The following is a 23,947-nucleotide window of genomic DNA, read 5'->3' on the forward strand; positions in this document are numbered from 1 at the left end:
CTTTATCTGTTATCTGAACACATCTTCATATTTCTTCTATCAGTCTTTGTGGTCTTTTAATTTGTCTTTTTGGTCGTTCTGTCTGAGTCTCAACGTCTTTCTCTTTATCAGTCTCTGATAACTTGCCTTGCGATTTTGATTGTTCACATTACTTTGAGATTTCCAGGTCATGTGAGTCACTTTCCTTGATTCTTATGTCTCTCTGAGGCACTTTCAGCAGGTGTCTTCTGTTCCGCCTCATTATCTTTCCATGTTCTGTCAACAACAGAGGTGTAAAAAGTACTCAAAAATGCTCAAAAGACTACTATCTAATGCCAGTATGCAACATGCTTTAAACAATCCACTAAACATGCTTACCACTAAAAGAAAAGAATTCGCTAAGGTACGGCCACGGGTGCTCTTGATCCTGTGGCTGATTTTGGACTGTGTTCGCAGCTGAATCACGTTCTTCCTCCATTTTCTTCCACTGATTGACTGTTATAATTTCTCTAATTTCCAGGTCAAGATGCTGTGCATTGTGGTAATAGATGCGACATGACGTCACTTCCAAAGGACCAATGAACATGTCTGACCAATTTCATGGAATGTGAAAATGAATCTCATTGGCAGAATAAATAACATTTAAATTAAACTGGGCATCAGCGCAATTCAATTGGTTTGGTAATAGCAAGGGAAAATAAAATGAAGTGTTCTCCAAAAAAGAAGTACTTTTTGACTATAAATAAAATTGTAAGGAGTTAAAAGTAAAAGTATTGATTTTTAATTGTACTCAAGTAAAGTAAAAATCCCCCAAAATAATACTTAAGTACAGTAATCAAGTACAATTACTCCAGTATTTTACACCTCTGGTCAACACTTCGTATGACCTGGGTGTAGTCTCTTTTACCACTTTGGCCAGCGGTCCCCACTGTCCATCACAACTCAATTTACAAAGCCACATGGCAATCATATGCTACTGTTATGGTTTTACTGCAGCTATATCAAAAATAGCAGAGTTTTCCACCAAGGAGACAAACAAATTCAACATAAACACACTTCCAGTTTACAAATCCAGTTTACACAAGACACGTGGCCTAGCATGCATGGCATCTACAACCTTTTACCTAAGCGTTTCATACAACACTTACAGTAAAGCAATCTTGTGTTTTAAAGAATAAACTTAATTAGCCTATGTGCACATGTAGTAGCACAAACAACTATAAAGTGTGTTCTATGAGCACAATGTGTTAAGCAAAACTACAAATTTGAAAATCCAAACAGAATCATTGACAACATGAACCTATGCATAACATCATCCTATTTTTCTCAACCTTGCTTTTCATAAACAAATGCATCGACTTATCTTTTCGTTTATCCAATTACATGTTTTCCGATCGTTTACAAACTTAGAATTTTCTTTCTGTTGTTTGCTCATTCTCATCACGTGTTGCTAGTGTTTCAACAAAGCCGATACAACAATGGCTGATTTTGTCTCAGCACTTCTTAAAAGGCAAAAAGAATTGACTTGCCACAATGCCAGAAGAAAGAGATGTTCAAACCTCTTGTTGATTTTAAAATCCAAATACTTTGCTGGAAAGGACGTTGCTCGCCTGTGTTGCGAGATCATGTCACCAGGTCACCACTTTTGTAAGCTTGCACTCGATCGGCCCAAAGCCAGCATCCGACCAGCGGAAGGTCTTAACATGTTACTGTCTTTTCTCGAGGCAAAGTATGTTTTGATGAAATGGAATACATTTGAATATGTATTCTCTCATTATTTCATCTGACTCCATAAATGAAAAAGTTTATAATGATATCTGTGCATCATTAAATGTGAGTGAATGTTTGACTATTCTTTAATGAAAATAATGTCAAAGTCAGTTAGAATAATAAAATGTAACAATTTATGATGTCAGGTAAATGTATCATGCCAATTTCATAATCAATTCAAAGATAATCGATACAAAACATCAAATGCTCTGGAATAGAGAGACTCAACTCATGCAAACCCAACATTAAGAAATACATGAGGCTGAGAGGTCTTACTCTCAGCCTCACGGGCTAATCTAAGGTACAGAAAAGGCCCCAAATCCCCTGCTGCATTTCATTATATAGTCAGGACCTCTTTCACTTGGAAAAATCTTTTAACAATGGAAATTTGCATTCAGAGGTTACACCTTTTGGGAGTAGGGAGACCATTTTTCTAGAAACCACCTTCCTTTGTGTGTCAGTTATCCCTAAACTCTTAAAAACCTTATTACCTTTTGTTTTACTTATTTGGAAATGAGACATTTGTACCAGTCACACTGTGACATTTTAAATGATACCAAACATGAAAAATACTCTGTGATAATGTTCACATTAAACTAGGGTGACCATATTCCAGGTCATGTCCGGCCGGGATTTCGAGATCGCCCAAAATATCCGTGATTCGGCTTTTGCTTTCTCGTCGCCATTCATTTTGTTTACATGTACACCTTTTGATTCAGTAGTACTGAATTAATTCCGATTGGTTAATCTGAATGTAGTGTTTACATGAACGCTAAACAAGTGATCGGTTGATGTGCGTGTAAGCATTGCTAAGAAAATTCCTGTGTTTTCGTCTCGATCGGGATCCGTGTGAATCAGAATGCATGACCTGCAATGCTGGCACGTACGTGTCAGTGTCAAATAACGTAATAATGTAAACATAATGAATGGTGACTGTAGAAAGCAAAAGACGAATCCCGGGCATTTTGGGCGATCTCGAAATCCTGGCCAGATATGTCCTGGTTAAACAGGACGTATGGTCACCCTACATTAAACTATACATTTTCTTGGGTGAATTCAGGTGATCTGAGTATGAGAGAGAGGGGGTGAGGGAAGAGGGAAAGAGATGTAGATTAGGATGAGTCGGAGATGAGACTTTCGTCTCGATAGTGCACACGGAGGAGTTCAAATGTTAATTTCCAGGGAGGTCCTTTGTCCTCTCAGGCCCCGTCCACACTACTGCGTTTTCGTTTAGAAACGGAGAATTAAAACAAATACGATCTCCGTCCACACCAGCGTTTTAGCTGCGTATTAGAATTGATCTCCGTCCACATTAAAACGACTGAAAACGCGGATCACGTGACCATTTACCAAATTTACCACACTGGGCATGCGCGAGCCGGTGTAATCACAACTTCATTGATAAAATTATCCCACCATGCGCTGGTTCTTCCCGGGTTAACCCAAAACCGACGCTCCATGTACACGGTCGATACCGGGAATTGTCAAACGTAAACTATTTTATTGGGAATTGTCAGTTGCACACGGGAATTGTCACATTGTCACTATTTTACCGGGAATTGTCACAGATCGCTCGAATAATAGCTTGCCTCCGGCGCATGTAGGCAGTTAGCATTGTAAAATGCAGAATTTACTTGCACAACAGCTGCTAGAAAAGATATAGCCTACGCCATGACTGATGACACCCAATCATAGATCCGAGCGTGAGCCTCTACTACGTCATCGTTTCTAAAGTCCTCCGTTTTGACCCGTCCACACTAAAACGCCCTCCGGAGATTCAAAACGAAAAACGGGTCGGCAGCGTTTCTAAACTTCTCCGTTTTGGGTCTCCGTTTTTGGCGTTTTAGTGTGGACGGGAGGTGCAAACGTAGCAAAAGGTCTCCGTTTTTAAACGAAAATGCAGTAGTGTGGACGGGGCCTCAGGGTCTGGTCGCTCTTAGGAAACAATGCCTTCCAAATGGCGTGTTAAAGGTGCATAGCTTTGCGCATTCCTCGTCTAGCACTATCTGATAAAACCCGGATGAGGCATCCAATTTAGAAAAGTAACATGCTCCACTCATTGAACTAGTTACTGTATATCTGATTTTGTTGGAAGTCTATAGTGCTCTCGCTGGATTGCTTTGTCAACTTTCCGAAAGCTGGGCATTTTCTCGGTGCATGTTTGTTGCCACACTTTCCACAGCCCCTGCTCTCTTGGCTTGGCTTGTTCTTTTTCGTCTTTGACATAGCTCTTTCAGTAGCACTTCGAACTGCATCCACTTCTGCTGTCTCCTTCTCATCACTTAAAGTCTTTAGCTGTGCCATTCTGACGCTTGGCAAATTTGTATTACCCTTTCTAATGTGAGGTCAGTCTCTTTTAACAATTGCATCTTCACTCTTTTATCTTGGACACCAATTACTATTTGATCTCGAATCATGGAGTCACAAAGCGTTCCAAAATTACACGACTGGCTTTTCAGTCTCAAATCCGTAACATACTGTTCAATGGATTCTGACTCTTTCTGCAGTCTATTTCTGAAGACATACCTTTCATAGGTCTCATTTTTCCTCGGTGTGCAGTATTGCTCAAATTTCTCAATCACAGCCTCATACTTATCTTTTTCGTCTTCCTTGAAAACAAATGTATTATACACATCCAGTGCACTGCGTCCTGCCACTGTTAGCAGCAATGCTATTTTCCTCCGTTCATTACCATCCAGCCCAATGGCGAGTGCCATCTCCGTGAACCCATGAACCACTGTCTATTTGATTTTTTTTTTTTTTTTTTTTTACCTGATCTCGGATCAGTTAAAAACAAAAAACAAATATATATATATATATATATATATATATATATATATATATATATATATATATATATATATATATATATATATACTGTATGTATTGACACAATTTTATAATAAAAAGGGAGTTGTAGCTAAGTGTCTAATTGGTCTGATTACCAAGCTCTCCATAAAACAAACAAAAAAAGCCCTACAATTTAATAAACTAACACATATTATAAAGATATTTCATATTTAATGGTATTAGATGATTTGATAATTGCATTTAATAGATTACACTTTGAATAAAACATTTGCATTTGGTGTGTAAAAGGTGTTTTTATGCTGAGTTTTCACTATTCTGTCCAGCAATAGCTACTTGATTTCTTCAACGATGCATCGTACTATGGTAGTTAAGCAGAGAGTTACGTCATTGTATGGGAAACACACCCCAGCACTGGTCACCAGCGTGTGGCGTTTCCAGAGCTTCGAAACAGTGAATCATTTTGCAAAGCAGTCAGTTCAATGGTTTCTAAAAGCTTTGTATCTCCCATCACTAGAGCAACATGATTTTGGTTCATTTTTTAATTGATAACAGTCAATTAATTTTGACTTTGTCTGTTGACAAAAATTATACTTCAAACTGACCTATTTGTAATCTTACTGGTTTTGGGTCATTGTGTTAATTTTTTTTATTGCAAACTTAAATGGCCCATGATAAAAAATATGGAGCATGATGGCTCAACACAAATAGTTTAAAATGAAGATTTTGCAGTGAAAACAGTTTTATTTTTTCAGGGTGGGTTTGTGTGTTAATTGTCATGTGTTTCCTAACTTAGGGAAGAGTAAAAAGGATTGTGACTTCCTTGATGCGCTGAGGGACATGGAAGATGCTAACCGGGCCACCCTGCAACATGGACAAGAACAGCGTGACAAATATATGCAGCTGTAACTCGAAAGCCAGGCCGAGGAGAGAGAGATGAGGAGGCAAGGGTCGGCATTCCTGCAGTCGGGAGCTGAAGAGAGCCAGGCCAAGGAGAGAGAGATGAGAAGGCAAGGGTTGGCATTCCTGCAGTCGGGAGCTGAAGAGAGCCAGGCCGAGGAGAGAAAGATGTGGAGGCAAGAGTTGGCATTCTTGCAGTCGGGAGCTGAAGAGAGCCAGGCCGAGGAGAGAGAGATGAGGAGGCAAGGGTTGGCATTCCTGCAGTCGGGAGCTGAAGAGAGCCAGGCCGAGGAGAGAGAGATGAGGAGGAGGCAAGGGTCGGCATTCCTGCAGTCGGGAGCTGAAGAGAGCCAGGCCGAGGAGAGAGAGAGATGAGGAGGCAAGAGTTGTCATTCCTGCAGTCGGGAGCTGAAGAGAGCCAGGCTGAGGAGAGAGAGATGAGGAGGCAAGGGTCGGCATTCCTGCAGTCGGGAGCTGAAGAGAGCTAGGCCGGGGAGAGAGAGATGAGGAGTCAAGAGTTGGCATTCCTGCAGTCGGGAGCTGAAGAGAGCCAGGCCGAGGAGAGAGAGATGAGGAGGCAAGGGTCGGCATTCCTGCAGTCGGGAGCTGAAGAGAGCCAGGCCGAGGAGAGAGAGATGAGGAGGCAAGGGTCGGCATTACTGCAGTCAGGAGCTGAAGAGAGCCAGGCCGAGGAGAGAGAGATGAGGAGGCAAGGGTCGGCATTGCTGCAGTCGGGAGCTGAAGAGAGCCAGGCCGAGGAGAGAGAGATGAGGAGGAGGAGGCAAGGGTCGGCATTACTGCAGTCGGGAGCTGAAGAGAGCCAGGCCAAGGAGAGAGAGATGAGGAGGCAAGGGTCGGCATTACTGCAGTCAGGAGCTGAAGAGAGCCAGGCCGAGGAGAGAGAGATGAGGAGGCAAGGGTCGGCATTGCTGCAGTCGGGAGCTGAAGAGAGCCAGGCCGAGGAGAGAGAGATGAGGAGGAGGAGGCAAGGGTCGGCATTACTGCAGTCGGGAGCTGAAGAGAGCCAGGCCAAGGAGAGAGAGATGAGGAGTCAAGGGTCGGCATTACTGCAGTCGGGAGCTGAAGAGAGCCAGGCGGAGGAGAGAGAGATGAGGAGTCAAAGGTCGGCATTACTGCAGTCGGGAGCTGAAGAGAGCCAGGCGGAGGAGAGAGAGATGAGGAGTCAAGGGTCGGCATTACTGCAGTCGGGAGCTGAAGAGAGCCAGGCGGAGGAGAGAGAGATGAGGCAAGAGTCGGCATTCCTGCAGTCGGGAGCTGAAGAGAGCCAGGCCAAGGAGAGAGAGATGAGGAGTCAAAGGTCGGCATTACTGCAGTCGGGAGCTGAAGAGAGCCAGGCCGAGGAGAGAGAGATGAGGAGGAGGCAAGAGTTGGCATTCCTGCAGTCCGGAGCTGAAGAGAGCCAGGCCGAGGAGAGAGAGATGAGGAGGCAAGGGTCGGCATTATTGCAGTCGGGAGCTGAAGAGAGCCAGGCCGAGTAGAGAGAGATGAGGAGGAGGCAAGAGTTGGCATTCCTGCAGTCCGGAGCTGAAGAGAGCCAGGTCGAGGAGAGAGAGATGAGGATGAGGCAAGGGTCGGCATTACTGCAGTCGGGAGCTGAAGAGAGCCAGGCCGAGGAGAGAGAGATGAGGAGGCAAGAGTACTTTAGCATTTAACTTACTACTCTTTGAACATTGTAATACACACACAGCCCACAAATGCCCCGGAGCCGCAAGGAACAAACAAAAGAAACAATTGATGCGGATGTCGGCTGCCATTTTCTCAACTACATACCGGCAGACTTAACTGTTTACACACTTGACATACTTTTATCTTACAGACCACACATCACCGGGGATTCATTAGCTTATAAACATCTGTAGTCACATAAAAGGTGTGTAACTAACCTGGAAATATTGGAAATATTACACAGAAATCAGCGACGCAGGACAACAGTTGCTCATTCTCCATTCATTCGGATTATGAGCTCACCTTGCTCTGCGCATTGCTAAGGGTCCCAGAGTGACGCTGCTGAAGGGTGCTGCCACCCTGTGTCCATTTTATGAAACAGCACGTCGTTGTGTGCTTCTTTGTTATCTCTCATTAGTATTCAATTCTAAAATTCAGAATAAAATAAAATACGATTGCAATAGAAGGAAAAGAAACAAAAAGTAATCTCAACAAAAAAATTATTTTGTGAGTGTCACACATTCAGAGGGTGTTTTATATGATCAGCACATGCTTCACTCTGCATGTGTTTATAGCTCTATGAACTGAACATGACATGATCAAGAGCTCTTCTTCATCAACCAACAAACATGACTTTCAGCATCATCTTCCTCTTGACTCTGGCAGTGTTTAGTTCAGGTTTGAATAATGATTTATGATTGTATTTTCAAACACTAATAACACTATATCATTACAATCAACATCAATCTTGTGTTTATGAAGAGAATGAGTCAGCGTTTCAATATGATCATCATATTTTAGGTGTAATATATGATCCTGTCAATCAAACTGAACAGACTGCATTCAGTCACTTCTGCTGTCTGGACGTGATGCTTTCCATCTGAGACACAGAAACTTTTACATTCTTGCACAAATACTGTGATTCGTGAGTTGTGATCATGTGTTTTAAATTATTGTTATTATATTTTTATATTTAAAATGCCATCACCTGCTTCACTAAAGCAGAAGTGAAAGTGTTCCAGTCCAGATCATGTAACCAATCAGAGAGTGAGACTGAAACCCCATTTGCATTGTCAGGGTGGAGTGATTGTGATCCTCTCAGAATAGAGCAGCTCTGTCTCCAGAGACCATGTTCAAACCCCAAGAGCTTTATTTGACATTTACTGCTACATCAACCTTCTGAAAAGCACCTGCATCTTCATCTGTTAGTTGAATGATGTTGTCAGACACAAAGTGAACTTGTTGAGAAGCTTTATTGAATGTTGCAGCAAACACAGCAGATTGAAAGATCACATACACACACACACTCACACACTCTTTCAGTATTGAGTTGTAAATCACTCCAGCTGCAGCACTAGACTCATGTGAATCCTGCCTGACACAGGACACTCAGATACGGCTCATCTTCAGGAGAGAAACATCAGCACTCAGAGCTCTTGTGGAACGAGACCTCATGAGGAGCTCCATCATGTGTTACTCTGCAGACGTACAGCTCTCCCTCTTCCCAGCGTGCTTTGCTGAGGGTCAGGACGCTACTGCGGCTGTAGCGGCCGCCCTGCTGGCTCTCTGCGCTGGTCAGAACCCCCTCGGTGACCTCTGACCCGTCCAGTGTCCAGCTCACCAGCGCCCCCTGTGGAGAGTAAGAGCTGAGCAGGCAGAGCAGTGCGGCTGAGTCTCCAGAGATCTGCAGAGAAGAGGGCGGCAGCAGAGACACTGAGGGCTTCACTGTGGGACCAGCTGCAGGAGACAAACACAACACATTCACACACACACACACACACACACACACACACACACACACACACACACACACACACACACACACACACACATTTTTAATGCATTAATTATGCACTGCTATATACATTAAAATGCATGTATGATCTAATCAATAAGTGTAACAGCAGTTATAACACATATTATCTATTATCAGGCCGATCTGACTGCTTTAATTCCAGCAATTATTCACTCTGAACATTAATATCTTACATTTTGAGATATTCACCTGAACTGAAAATGTAACTCAATTTCAAACAGAGTTAAAACACAATTGAATCATACAGAATGAACAAAACACTGAATTATAAGCACAACATGAGCAAAAGAGATTCAGTATCATTGACTGAACTACAGAAAGCAGCAACATTTACATTCTGATGTCAAATCTCTTTTTCCATGTATGATTTCTACAATAAAAGATGAACTAAATATGAACTCAGTGTAGAAATAAATGAAGGAAAAACAAACCTGTAATAAACTGATTAAACTCATAGTGAGACACAGTGTGGAAATATGTTTAGAATTGTATTATTTTTTTGTTGTTGAAAGGAATAATGCTATTCTTATAATAATATCATTGTTTTAGATTAAATACAAAAATATCAGTAACACTTTATTTAAAGCCTTTATACATATTGCATAATACAAGTATTTTTAATGCATTAATTATATATTGTTTTACACATTATAATGCATGTATGATCTCATAAATAATTGTAACCACAGTTTTAACACATTATAATATTATCTATTCATTGTTACACCTCCAAAAAATTATAATACACTAAAACTCATGACAAACAACCAATTCTAGATGTAACAAGGAATTTGCAAATATTATAAAACATTTTAACTTTGGTTACAGTTATTTATGAAAACATATATGACATTATAACATACGCTATTGATACCTTTATAATGCATTATACATAAAGGCTTTAAGTAAAGTGTCACCACAATATCTAATAATCATTATTATTAATAAATGTTGTTCTTGTTTCCACTGTAAAACACTTTCTGAAATCTAAATTGTATTTTTTATTAGGTGATTAAATAGACAGACTTACCGATCACCAGTTTAGTTCCTCCACCGAAAGTCCACCACAGTGATACAATCTAATGAAACGCTCGTACAAAAACCTCTATTCCACTCGAGTGAACACACACTCCAGCAGAGAGAGAGAAACAACACTTCAACACACTGATATTAGAAGATCCTCAGCTCTTCTCAACACTCCCTCATTCAGATTTGACTAAATGCTTTCTGATATAACACTGTTTAAAGAAATATATTTGATGAGCTGTGACCTCTGAGGTGACCTTTGACCTCTTTGATCATGGATGATGTTGTGGAGTTTCTCATAATGATGCTTCTGTTCTTCATATGCAGATCAATCATCATGATTCACAGAAAAACCTGCAGCTTCAAATAAATGAATCAATAATTCTGAACATTTCAGATGCACATTGTTTAATATATAATGACCTGATTATGAGTCCTGATGAACTTCATGCATGTGGAAAATGTGGGAAAAATAGACATCATGATAATATTTCCCAGAGAGCAACATGTCAACATTGATTCAACTTTATTCCTCTAAATATAGTAAAACTGATTTATTTAGTTCTTGATTTCTCATTGTTAACATGCTTGTAAAGGTGTAGCACAGAACTGAACTCAGAGAAACTGCTGCGTATGACATATGTTTAAAATGATCTACATTCATGATTCTCCAGACAAAACCTAGTGTCTTATCAGCCTGACAAACATAACAAAAATACTTCATAACTAATAAATATGTACAATTAATCACTAAATGGTTCAATAACATTATTCTGAAAGTAAAATCTTCTATGTAGAGTTTATGAGTTTGTTATCAGCACAAGCTGTTGTAAATCCTGCCCACTTCTTTGCATTGTCAGCACATGCTTCAGTGCTCTGAGAGTGTTTATAGTGCTGTGAGTTTAACACTTCATGACTGAGAGCAGAACACAATCTTCATCATCACACAAGACTAAACTACAGCAATGAACACAATCAACATCTTCATCTGGACCATTGCACTGCTTATTCAAGGTAAGATGTAAAAACTGACTCTGGTTTTGGTGTTTTTGTAAAACTGTATGATGATAATAGTTTTAAACACTAATAGTTTTTCTTTTCTCTTTTTCAGAATCCAGAGGAGTGACTCTGACTCAACCTGAAGCTAAAACTGTCCAACAGAGTCAAACAGCAACAATAGAGTGTAATATAGATGTAGGAATATACAGCAACGAGTTACACTGGTATCAGCAGAAGCCTGGAGAAGCTCCTAAACTCCTGATTTATTACATAAGCAGCCGTTATACAGGAACTCCATCTAGATTCAGTGGCAGTGGAACAGCAAATACTGGACGAGATTTTACTCTGACCATCAGTGGAGTCCAGACTGAAGATACAGGAGATTATTACTGTAAGAGTAGACACTGGATCAACAGTCAGTATGTGTTCACACAGTGATAAAGAGTCGTACAAAAACCTCTGTCAGTCAGACGTCACAGTGACTGCACTGATACAGCTGAGAGAAACTGCAGCTGCTGATGGAGGATCACAAACTACACAATATCAATGTTTAGCAAAGTTTCTAAAGACTTTAAAAATATACATTTATCAGTGGTAATATGAAATAAGAGTTAGTGCTGATATTGATTATGGCACTGGGATGTTTTATTGTCAGTGTTTCAGATCACAGTATGAGAGCGATGCGGAGTGAAGCAGAAACACCAGCTGTTTTTAATGTGTTTTCTCACTCCAGGATTGATCTCAGTGGTTTCTTTCAAAATAATAGAAAATAACCAAAATAATCCAAGGTTTTTATTTAACACCGTGGCTAGACTAACAAATAAACAGACGTCACCCGAACAAAATATCCCGTTACAGTTCAGTAGTAATGATTTCATGCACTGAGAAAATAGAAAGCATCAGAACCACAATTGTAAACGTTCAATCTTCAATTGCGCCTTATAATTCAGCCTCAATTATCACCCCGCAAGAACAATTACAGTGCTTTACAACTATAGAACAAAAAGAGTTAAATAAACTTATCACTTCATCTAAAACAACAACATGTTTATTAGATCCTATACCAACTAAACTACTGAAGGAAGTGTTACCTGTAGTGGAAGAGCCTCTCCTCAATATTATTAACTCGTCTTTATCTTTAGGTCATGTTCCTAGAACATTTAAACTGGCAGTTATAAAACCTCTCATTAAGAAACCACAATTAGATCATAATAACCTGGCAAATTATAGACCCATTTCAAATCTTCCATTTATGTCTAAAATATTAGAAAAAGTGGTGTCTGCTCAATTGTGTTCTTTCTTGCAAGAAAATGACATCTATGAAAAGTTTCAGTCTGGATTCAGGCCGCATCATAGCACTGAAACTGCGCTCGTTAAAATCACAAATGATTTACTCTTAGCTTCTGACCAAGGCTGCATCTCAATACTAGTTTTACTTGATCTTAGTGCTGCGTTCGATACTATAGATCACACAATACTCTTAGATCGACTACAAAATTATACTGGTGTTCAAGGACAAGCATTAAGCTGGTTTAGATCATACTTATCTGACCGCTACCATTTTGTCTATTTAAATGGAGAAAAATCGATCATAACTCCAGTAAACTATGGAGTGCCGCAGGGATCTGTGTTGGGCCCTCTATTATTCTCAGTATATATGATGCCACTTGGAAATATTATAAGGAAACATGGAATTAGTTTCCATTGTTATGCTGATGACACTCAAATATATATTTCATCACGGCCGGATGAAAACGCTAAATTATCCAAATTGACAGAGTGTGTTAAAGATATAAAAGATTGGATGACGCGTAATTTTCTTTTATTAAATCCAGACAAGACAGAGGTACTAATCATCGGCTCAAAAAACCGCCCACAAAACCTCTCGCAATACAACTTTAACATCGTAGGATGTCCTGTTACTTTATCCTCTACAGTAAAAGACCTGGGTGTTATACTCGACTGCAACCTGTCTTTCAAAAATCATATTTCATATGTTACAAAAACTGCCTTTTTCCACCTTAGAAACATTGCTAAGCTACGTAATATGCTATCAGTTTCTGATGCAGAAAAGTTAGTTCATGCGTTCATGACCTCGAGACTAGATTACTGTAATGCTTTATTAGCCGGTTGTCCTGCATCCTCAATAAACAAGCTACAGTTAGTCCAAAATGCCGCCGCTAGAGTTCTTACTAGATCAAGAAAATATGATCATATAACACTGATTTTATCATCACTGCATTGGTTACCTATAAAGTTCCGTATTAATTACAAGGTATTGCTACTTACTTATAAAGCCCTAAACGGCTTAACTCCAGTCTATTTAACCGATCTTCTATCGCCCTATAATCCATCGCGCTCTTTAAGATCACTAAATTCAAGGCTTTTGGTCATACCTAGGATATCCAGATCCACCAAAGGAGGGAGAGCATTTTCACATTTAGCTCCAAAACTCTGGAATAGCCTTCCTGATAGTGTTCGTTGCTCGGACTCGCTCTCCCAGTTTAAAACTAGATTAAAGTCGCATCTCTTCAGCCAGGCATTCATATAATATTTTTAATCTTACAGTTCAAATTACAATCCGGCCTCTAGTTAATAAACGCCAGAGGAGAACTGGCCCCCGACTGAGCCTGGGTTCTCCCAAGGTTTTTTTTTTCTCCATTGGGTCACCTGATGGAGTTTTAGGACACCATTAGGTCACTTGATGGAGTTTTTCGGTTCCTTGCCACTGTTGCCTTTGGCTTGCTCAGTTGGGGATATTCTGGGGATATTTAATTTGATTTTATCAATCAATAAATTCCACTAGAAACAAACCTTGTTGTATTATTTTAATTTAATACTGTGAAGCTACTTTGATACAATCTGTATTGTGAAAAGTGCTATACAAATATACTTGACTTGACTTGACTTGACTTGACTTGATTATGAGTCCTGATGAACTTCATACATGTGGAAAATGTGGGAATAAATAGACATCATGAAAATATTTCCCAGAGAGCAACATGTCAACATTGATTCCAAAGACCATAATGGACTTTTTTATTATGACTCTGATTTATTTAGTTCTTGATTTCTCATTGTTAACATGCTTGTAAAGGTGTAGCACAGAACTGAACTCAGAGAAACTGCTGCGTATGACATATGTTTAAAATGATCTACATTCATGATTTTCCAGACAAAACCTAGTGTCTTATCAGCCAGACAAACATAAACACAAATATTTCACAATTAATAAATATGTACAATTAATCACTAAATGGTTCAATAACATTATTCTGAAAGTAAAATCTTCTATGTAGAGATTATGAGTTTGTTATCAGCACAAGCTGTTGTAAATCCTGCCCACTTCTTTGCATTGTCAGCACATGCTTCAGTGCTCTGAGAGTGTTTATAGTGCTGTGAGTTTAACACTTCATGACTGAGAGCAGAACAGAACACACTCTTCATCATCACACAAGACTAAACTACAGCAATGAACACAATCAACATCTTCATCTGGACCATTGCACTGCTTATTCAAGGTTGTTACTTTTTAATATAAATATATTATGTTGTTTTGATCATTTTAATATACAAACATTGATTTCTTAAAAGGTGATTAATAAACTAATTGACTTTCTTTTCATATTTTCTTTTATTTTCTCTTCTTCAGAATCCAGAGGAGTGACTCTGACTCAACCTGAAGTTAAAACTGTCCAACAGAGTCAAACAGCAACAATAGAGTGTAATATAGATGTAGGAATATACGGCAACTACTTAGCCTGGTATCAGCAGAAACCTGGAGAAGCTCCTAAACTCCTGATTTACTTGATAAACAACCGTTATACTGGAACTCCATCTAGATTCAGTGGCAGTGGAACAGTAAATACTGGACGAGATTTTACTCTGACCATCAGTGGAGTCCAGACTGAAGATACAGGAGATTATTACTGTCAGAGTTATCACAGCAGTGGTGATGTGTTCACACAGTGATAAAGAGTCGTACAAAAACCTCTGTCAGTCAGACGTCACAGTGACTGCACTGATACAGCTGAGAGAAACTGCAGCTGCTGATGGAGGATCACAAAGTCAAGTCACCTTTATTTATACAATAAAGATAGTTTCAAAGCAGCTTTACAGTGATAACAGGAAAATAATGCAACAAAGTTTATTTCTGCTGTACAGCAGATCTAGAAGAAAATATCGTCCAAGTCCAGCTTGGTGGTTAAAATAGCCCCACATCACCATAGGCCACTAACCTTGGGAGAAACCAGACTCAGTCGCTCAGTTCTGGCTAACGAACCAACAGTGTATGATTATGATTATGATTCAGGCAGCATTACAGGTCAGAGGTCAGATTGGATCAGAATATTCTGAATATTATCCAGTTCCATCGGGTTGAAGATCGGAGTCGCGCTGGTATGAAGACGGGGACAAACAACACAATGACAATGTTTAGCAAAGTTTCTAAAGACTTTAAAAATAAATATACATTTATATGTAGCAGTAGCGGCTTGTCAATAGAGGGCGCTGGGGCCGCCCCATCAAAATTCCAGAAATATACATGTATATGATATAAATGATATAAAAATGAAATAAAAATAAAAAATAAAATAGTTTACTCATACAATGTAAGAAGTAAGGGCCTCAGCATTTAATAAACACTGGCTTTAATCGGTTAATTATTTTCTTTATTATGTTTTTCAATAAGTTTCATGCGGTTTCATGTGAGAGGGACGCCGGACAAATGGATGTCTATCTGAGTCCTTAAATTTTCGGGCAGCATGTGACCTGAAGCTGGTCTCTAATTGGTTTCTTAAAGATTCTCCTCCGGACGCAGGTCGCTGCGTCCCTGGCGAATCAGAATTGGATACATGTTATTTTATCCAATCTGATTGGTTCTCGTCACCTGCCATTCAACTCAATGCTCTGTGCCACTACTGCGAGTGCGCGGGCGACACCGTCACTCCGACTCCGTCAAACCCTTGCTAGGCTGATCATTTTCGTAGAGAGAATGGCAGAAGTTAAACCAAATTCTGTCATTGATTTAAAAAAAAAAAAAAAAAAAAAAAACCTTTCACAAGGCGTTCGCTGGAAGAAAAAAAAAGGATAAAGGATCTCGGACAGGACCAACCCGATTTCCAGATCCAGCAGCAGGCCAGTGACAGAGGACGAAGCTACACCCGGAGCTTCACCCGCGCTTGTTATGAGAAACGGAGGTGGCTGGCTTTATTTGCTCATTTGTTATGCTGTTCAATTCATTGCATTTTGATGTTCATGTCATGTATTTGTACTCAATATATAATCTAACTGTTCATATCTGTTCTGTTACAGCTAGTAACTGAAGTGTAGATCACATTTGTACAATTATATGAAAAAAGATGATTGAAATAAATGATAACTCAAAAATGTCAACTTTTATCTTTTTCAGGTTTAATTCTAATCATAATGTAACATTATTTGAAAAAACAAAATTTCAGTACAAAAAAAAAAACATTTTTATTGTTAGAATTGTGAGATAGGACATATTTAGATATGAATCCAACTGGAAAATCTTGTGAAAAGATATCTTTCAGTTAGTCAAATAGCATATAGTGGAGCTTTATAGCCATCTAGTAGCTAAAATTATAATTTTTTACTTTTAAAACGACATTTTAAAAAATATGGGCAAAAAGTTTACACTAAACCATGTAAAATTATCCATGTTATCCCCATGAATGAACGTTAGAAATATGGGTCTTTTTTAAAGTGAATTTTACATAAAATGCTGTTTTTTACACACACACACACACACACACACACACACACACACACACACACAAAACCCCCCCAAAAATAATCATCACCAGCCGCCACTGATATGTAGTAATGTATTTGATATGAAATAAGAGTTAGAGCTGATATTGATTATGGCACTGGGATGTTTTATTGTCAGTGTTTCAGATCACAGTATGAGAGCGATGCGGAGTGAAGCAGAAACACCAGCTGTTTTTACTGTGTTTTCTCACTCCAGGATTGATCTCAGTGGTTTCTTTCATCAGTGGTCGTGGAAATAATATACATACTAACTAATCAGATTTGGTCTGAAAGGCATGTTAGAAAGTTATTGCTTATAGAACTGTTATATGTAAGGGATAATCCACGGCTAGCCATGCATTAAAGGATTTTAATGCACGCCGTAGAGGCGAAGAACCACCCGACGCGAAGCGGAGGTCTTTAAAATGATTTAAACACTAATTTTTTAACAGACCTACTTTTCTTAAGTTACGGCTCGTTAGTTCTAGCACTCCGTCCGCTTTAAATAAAGTAGAGCCATCGGATTGCTTTTAGTTGAATGAATTATCACATTTATTTAAATTCATTGTTAAAAGAGAGAGACAGAGAACTGAAAGAGAAGGAACAGAGAGAGAGAGAGAGAGAGAGAGAGAGATGTGTGCGCGAGTTACCTGTGTGCGTCTCTTCTTTAAAGTCTACAGTCCCCTCGTTGCTTAAGCATATAGCTAACTTAATGATTCTTTAATGGATTTATTACAGTTATTTATGAATGACAGGCAACACTGACAGTGACAAGGCAATCTTTATTTGAACTAATCATGTCATTTATTTAAATGAATTATGTAGAGTGTGAAATAAAACCGGCGTCTCTAACCACGATTACTATATAAAGACACATTACATTTATTGAAATGCATTAAATTAAATGAAAACAAAAAAATCAAACAGTTGGAAATTTCGATAGGGGATTGTTTTACTCATCATTATACTAACTGATGTTAAACTCCACATTTCCATTTATCGTGAAGTAAGACATGGAAAAGGGTAGGGTTATTTCAGGTTTAGGCTTGGAGGTGAAATCATGTTTGGCTTTGCTTGTTGAGGTTCTAGATGTCAGTATGTCACTCCATGCCCTCCTCTCTGACAAAGACGGGGCCCGACCGCAAACTCGCCTCGCATCGGTGGCCTGTCACTGACACGATCTGGCGACTTTCTAGTCCTGCATCAGAGAGTCGTCCAACGGCAGTGCTCCGCAAACTATGGTTTGTGTACTTTTGTGAGATACCTTCCACCTGAACAACAAGAATTTAAAGTATACAATTTAGATTTGGAAAATAATATAAACACAGTTTAAATTCATGGGCAAAAACGAAATATCTATTACCAACCTCTTCACAAATACTTTTTAGCATATTGCCAAGGTAGTTGAGCCCCATCGGCTCCCTGGTGAACCACACTTCGGTGCTCTCGAGTTTGCACAGAGGGATGCGTCTCGGATGCAAATACAACGCTCCGGCATTTTCTGGACACTTTGACCAGGGGCGGACTTTACCATTAGGCAAAGGTAGGCAATTGCCTTGGGCCCCGAGCTACCTAGGGGCCCCCAAAATGCCCTATTAACTTATGCTTAAGTTTTTATTTTTTTTATTTTTTTTTATTATATATTTCTAAAACTCCATTTGCGAAAAATGGCATCAAATCATTAGTGTCGCAGACAGGAGGGGGCCCCCCGCCTCACTACATTGGACTATTCCATTATCTCACTTACTGCGCATCTGCGAAAGTGACAAGACTGTGCCAAAAAACTGACGGAGAAAAAGAAGTGATTGTCAGACAGAGTGTACAGAGTAGTAGAGAGTAAAAATGAAGTGAAGCTAGCTACCCAAGCGGTGCTGAAAAAATGAGGAAGTGGGAGGAAAGCAAAAAGTCTGTAAATGTGCGCGGCGCGAAAGATAAACAACACGCAGTAACAGGAGGACTGGGAAATACACAAACAGAGCAAGACGAGTCTAAACGCGAAAATTTCAAGTTTCGAAGTTACCCAAGCGGCTCAAATAAAAGAAAAAAGTGAAAAGACGCTGATAAGTATTTGGGAACGCTGCCAAAGATGACAAACTTTTTTACGGCTACTGTTGGGGATACAGATCAGGAACAACAACGTCCAACGCACAGAAAAATCGTGAAGCAAAGAGGACACGGAGATCGACAGACAAAACTGAGCAGTTTACTTATGAATCATGATATTTAAAAAAATCTCAGCTCTCAGATTCTGTCAATTCTGTTACGAAATTCAAACAATAAATACCATTTTGCCGTTTTAATATGACGTGACAGATTCATATAGCAGCACGTGAACTGATCATCTCTAGCTAATAGTAAATAAACACGAATTAACAATGTTGAAAGATACAGTATAACTTACCGAAATGTATATTCCTCATTCATAATATCGATCAATAAGTGTTTTTCAACCGCAGAAAGAGGTAAAACAGCTGGAGAACAATCGTCACATAACATTTACCGAAAGCCATTTAATTGGCTAGAAAAAAAGAGCTAGAGAGAGTATTTGGCTAAATATGTGTACTATATTACTTATTTTAACCTTAAATTATACCAGCTAATTTTTTTTTCTTGAGAAAAAGTAACGCCTATCTTGTGAAACGTTACCTAATATTTATCCAAATGAGTCAATATTGAATCAAATCACAAGAATTGAATCGAAATGGTGAAATTTGTCAAGCAAAAAAAAACAAAAAAACATAGCTTACCAGAAATTGTACCATGTAAACATTGTAACATGTTTCTGTTTAGGAGTAAAGAAGTGTATGCAGGGTTTAAAGGGGACGCTTTTTTCTCCTCTCTAACCTTTACTTCCCCGTAGATTAGCTTTACCTGCCTATCCACCATACAGTCGGTACATATTTTTTTCGTTCTCTTTTAAAGATTGGATGGGGAGGGGCCCATAGCCTACCTACCTTCGCCTTGGGCCCCCGATTTGCTAAATCCGCCACTGACTTTGACAGATATTTTTTAAAGCTGTCCACGGGACAAAGTGGGTCGCCGGGGCTCGCAAACATGAATCCTCGTAAATTTTCCCTATCCGATGCAGTGGGATCCTTGTGGTTTTTTGTCTCTGGGTTATGCGCCAGGGTCAGGTACTCTTTCCCATTCTCGTCTTGCCGGAGAACGAAAGACTCTTTTGATAGGTTACGGTTTCCTTCTCTTCCCCTCCGTGCAAAACACAGCTGTATGTCAAACCAAACTTTTCGGTAACACTTTAGAATACTGTTCCTTCATTAATGAATAATTACACAGGAACAAACGAGTAACGCATTATTAACATTCTAGTAACTACTATTTAACTAACAAGAAACTCTGATTAACAAATTAGTAAGTAATAGCGCTCAGATGAATGTAGTAGTTCATTATTAGCTAATCAATAACTACTATTTTTTTCATACCTCCCAGAGAACTACTATCTACAGGTTCATAATTAACATGAATAATGCATAATTTATAATAAAAGGTAATGGTAACCCACTAGTAATGACTCAAGTATTACTACATCATTCTAAAGGAACTACTAATAATTTGGATCAGTATCTAAAGTGAAAAACATGATAACTACCTAATATTGACTGAAGTCATTGTAAGCTTTTGAGATTTTTGTAAGATTCTGAATAGTAATTCCTTCCAATGGATTTGGTGACACTTTAGTCATTAGTGTTCCCATGATCTTCACTTTAGATACTGATCCAAATCATTAGTAGTTCCTTTATAAAGATGTAGTAACACTTGAGTCATTACTATCCAAAACCTTACAAAAGCCTTAAAACTTACAATGACTTCAGTCAATATTAGGTATTTATCATGTTTTTCACTTTAGATACTGATCCAAATTATTAGTAGCTCCTTTAGAAGGATGTAATAACACTTGATTAATTACTAATGAGTTACCATTACCTTATTATATATTATGCATTATTAATATTAATTATAAACCAGTATATAGTAGTTCTTAGAGTCTTCAGTGAGGTATGAAAAATAGTAGTTACTGATTAGCTAATAGTGAACTACCACATCCGACTGAACACTTTGACTTACTAATTCATTAATCAGAGTTTCTTGTTAGTTAATAGTAGTTACTACAATGTTAATAGTGCATTACTCATTTGTTCCTGTGTAGTTATTCATTAATGAAGGAACAGTATTCTAAAGTGTTACCAACTTTTCTTACAAGTCCTGTGGGTGTGAAAGGGGAGAGTGCAGGTGCATTTCTAATTTTCTCCAAGTCAGACTCAGTAATACGCGGATGATGAACGCTGGTGTCTTTTCCATTTTTCCTGTAGCGCTTTAAAACTGATTTAAAGACGGCATTGCTTGACTTGAAGTCTTTATCACTTATGATGTTGTATTTTGTAATGTGACGGTTTATACCTGCTCTGAGACACATCAAACTTGCAACACTGTATTCGCGTCCAGCGGTAGACTGAAGTCTAGACTGAGAAGGAGAGTAGGTCTCGACATCACAATTGTTCTGTCTTTGGCACAAAAAGTCACTGAAAGTGTTAACTGCCCATTTAGTTGTCTTTTTCGTATATTGACCTCATCTTTGTCGTCTTCGATCTTATCTAGCTCTGCCGGTGTTAATTCTTTGTGCCGCTTTTTGTCATTCAACGTCTTCTCCAAGTCTTCTATTTCGTCTTGTGCTTGGGCCCATTTCTCAAAATTGCCATATTCACCATACAAATTAAACGATATGCAAAAATCATCCATTTAGCCTACCTAAATAAACGTTTTCATATGTGTCTCTCACTCTGTTTGCAAGTGTAACTGTGTTACTATGGTTACCAATGTTTATAGTAGCGGATTAATGTTATCAAACTGACTGGAACTACCTGTGCATTAAACGGTTTTACTGCACACCTTCCAGCCAATCAGAATCGAGTATTTAAACAGCCCGTGGTATAATATCTAATAATCATTATTATTAATAAATGTTGTTCCTGTTTCAACTGTAAAACACTTTCTGAAATCTAAATTGTATTTTTTTATTAGGTGATTAAATAGACAGACTTACCGATCACCAGTTTAGTTCCTCCACCGAAAGTCCACCACAGTGATACAATCTAATGAAACGCTCGTACAAAAACCTCTATTCCACTCGAGTGAACACACACTCCAGCAGAGAGAGAGAAACAACACTTCAACACACTGATATTAGAAGATCCTCAGCTCTTCTCAACACTCACTCATTCAGATTTGACTAAATGCTTTCTGATATAACACTGTTTAAAGAAATATATTTGATGAGCTGTGACCTCTGAGGTGACCTTTGACCTCTTTGATCATGGATGATGTTGTGGAGTTTCTCATAATGATGCTTCTGTTCTTCATATGCAGATCAATCATCATGATTCACAGAAAAACCTGCAGCTTCAGACTTCAATCTTCAGTGAAAATCTCTTCAAATAATGAGTTTATTGAATATTAGAGCCAAAGTCAATAGAAAGTGTCAACAATGAAAATATAAAAGGTATTTTGCATGTTCTACACAGTCAAGCATGTTTTCATATTCAAGGTCTGATCTGAAAGTATCTGGACTGGTTATGAATCTCCACACAAGATCATGAAACGTGAACAAGCTCTAATATGTCTCCATCTTTAACAGCCTGTTTCTTCTCCATTTGATGATTTCAGACACACATGAGGCTTCATGATAGATGGAGTGACACCATGAACTCTGATTAGAGATTCACAATCAGTCCTGATACTTTCTGAACAGACTCATGATTCATGATCTTACTTTAGTGATGGCGCTTCATCTAGTGGAAGTGTAGCAGTGATGATGGTCACATGACTGAATATGGACACAGAGATGGACGTTCATCTGCACATCCTCAGTGTCTCAGGAGTCACAATAAAAATACTAAATAAAGTCATGATTCTGTAACTCTAGTGTATATTAGTTTGTTCTCAGCACAAGCTGTTGTAAATCCTGCCCACTTCTTTGCATTGTCAGCACATGCTTCAGTGCTCTGAGAGTGTTTATAGTGCTGTGAGTTTAACACTTCATGACTGAGAGCAGAACACAATCTTCATCATCACACAAGACTAAACTACAGCAATGAACACAATCAACATCTTCATCTGGACCATTGCACTGTTTATTCAAGGTTTGTGTAATATAGTTTTTACAATAATTATTAATTCTCTTAAAATGTGAAATGTATATTAATCATTTTTGTTTGTGTTTTCTTTCAGAGTGTAGAGGACAGATCACTGTAACTCAGAGTCCATCAATACCAGCAGTTCAACCAGGAGAAGAAGTCAGAATAAACTGTAAAACCAGCAGTAATGTGTATAATAATGATTTCTTAGCCTGGTACTCACAGAAACCTGGAGAAGCTCCTAAACTCCTCATATATAGATTAGATATATTATGCAACAAGCAGTTATACTGGAACTCCATCTAGATTCAGTGGCAGTGGATCTGGCAGTGATTTTACTCTGACCATCAGTGGAGTCCAGACTGAAGATACAGGAGATTATTACTGTCAGAGTTATCACAGCAGTGGTAGTGGTGTGTTCACACAGTGATAAAGAGTCGTACAAAAACCTCTGTCAGTCAGACGTCACAGTGACTGCACTGATACAGCTGAGAGAAACTGCAGCTGCTGATGGAGGATCACAAACTACACAATATCAAACCTTTCACAGACTTTAGCAATCAAATCAATCAAAGAATTATTTCTACAGCACATTTAAAAACCTTTCACAGACTTTATTATGATGCAAGTGAACATGTAACATATAATCTTATATCCCTTACTAAAATGGACCAAAAATTTGCAGAAAATGTGAGTGGTGTTTGTCCCTGTAAAACTTTCCACTTCAATGTAATCTAACTGTAGGAAAGTCAATCACTTTAATTGCATTTATGAGATGTTAAGTAATTATTATGAGAAAATGTCTCATTATTATGACTTAAAGAATCATATTTTTTTACTCAACCATGGCGGAAACGTGCTTCAATACTTCACTGTAGATACAACTTACTGTATATTTATGACACTTTAACATAGCGATCACTCGAATATACAGCTACAAATGATCTCACTAAAAACCCGTCAGTCATGAATGATCACGTCTGTCTGCTGATCTCTGATTGGCTAAAAGTGTGTTCTCGTCGGCGATGTCATCACCAAC

General features: G+C 38.7%; 1 long non-coding RNA gene and 1 gene segment (V, D, J or C); one reads left to right on the forward strand and one right to left on the reverse strand.

Moving 5' to 3' along the window:
* LOC311071453 overlaps positions 1-23,947 on the reverse strand; it is a 184,819-nt gene that overhangs the window by 21,167 nt on the left and 139,705 nt on the right. The window lies entirely within an intron of this gene.
* LOC311071440 (Ig kappa chain V region K29-213-like) lies at positions 10,900-13,881 on the forward strand. The segment is given in 2 exons: positions 10,900-10,999; positions 11,097-13,881.

The sequence above is a fragment of the Abramis brama genome, assembly GCF_963993115.1.
Source record: "Abramis brama genome assembly, chromosome: 20".
Classification (NCBI taxonomy): domain Eukaryota; kingdom Metazoa; phylum Chordata; class Actinopteri; order Cypriniformes; family Leuciscidae; genus Abramis; species Abramis brama.